The following is a 1,338-nucleotide window of genomic DNA, read 5'->3' as shown; positions in this document are numbered from 1 at the left end:
TTAATAGGTTAGTTCCAGAAAATGCACGAATATGACATAAAGTGTGCATAAAACATGTAGGTATCATCAATAATATGGCATAGAACGTAAGAAATTATCGATACGTCGGAGACGTATCACGTAGTCACTCTAAAATGAAGCTTTTGGGAGGTTCTTGAAATTTCCATGCATGTTTGAAACCCAAAACCACTTTTCTTCATGCTTGACTTCATAAGACAGAGTTTAGGGTTAGGGGTACATAGATACATGATTTTTCTGGTTTGAATATGTCTAGACCTTGTTTATCAACTTGAATGTTTACTATATGACATAATTAAGAAGGCTATGTGCTTTGGGTTTTCATTCTTTAGATTTTTTGTCTGAATTTTTATGCCCATTTGAATCTTGGTCAAATCCTAGGTTTGACCAAGATTTAAATAAGTTTAAAACATGAAAATGAAAAGATAAGCAACGATCCTTTAGTCGCTCTAAAATGAAGCTTTTGGGAGGTTTTTGAAATTTCCATGTTTGAAACCCAAAACCACTTCTCTTCATCCTTGACTTCATATATAAGACAAAGTTTAGGGTCGATAGGGGGTAGATACATGATTTGTCTGGTTTGAATATGTCTAGACCTTGTTTATCAACTTGAATGCTTACTATATGACATAAGAGGACTATGTGCATTGGTATGTCATTTTTTGATTTCTATGCCCATTTGAATCTTGGTAAATCCTAGGTTTGAGCAAGATTTAAACAAGTTTAACATGTGAAAATGAAAAGGTAAGTCTGGATCCTTCTCTTAGAAACTCTAAAATGAAGCTTTTGGGAGGTTCTTGAATTTACCATGTTTGAAACCCAAAACCACTTCTATTCATGCTTGACTTCATAAGACAGAGTTTAGGGTTAGGGGTAGATACATGATTTTTCTGGTTTGAATATGTCTAGACCATGTTTATCAATTTGAATAATTACTATATGACATAAGAAGGCTATGTGCTTTGGTTTTTATGCCCATTTGAATCTTGGTCAAATCCTAGGTTTGACCAAGATTTAAATAAGTTTAAACATGACAATGAAAAGGTAATTAATCATGGATCCTTCTTAATTAACTAGTCAGTCTAATTAAAATGAAGCTTTTGGGAGGTTTTTGAAATTTCCATGTTTGAAACCCAAAACCACACTTCTCTGCTTCATGCTTGACTTCATATATAATTAAGACAGAGTTTAGGGTTAGGGGGTACATGATTTGTCTGGTTTGAATATGTCTAGATCTTGTTTATGAATTTTAATGTTTACTATATGACATAAGAAGACTATGTGCTTTGGTTTTTAATTTTATTTATTTTATTTATTTTA

Source organism: Lolium rigidum, chromosome 3, assembly GCF_022539505.1.
Source record: "Lolium rigidum isolate FL_2022 chromosome 3, APGP_CSIRO_Lrig_0.1, whole genome shotgun sequence".
Taxonomy (NCBI): domain Eukaryota; kingdom Viridiplantae; phylum Streptophyta; class Magnoliopsida; order Poales; family Poaceae; genus Lolium; species Lolium rigidum.
This window is presented reverse-complemented; position numbering follows the sequence as displayed.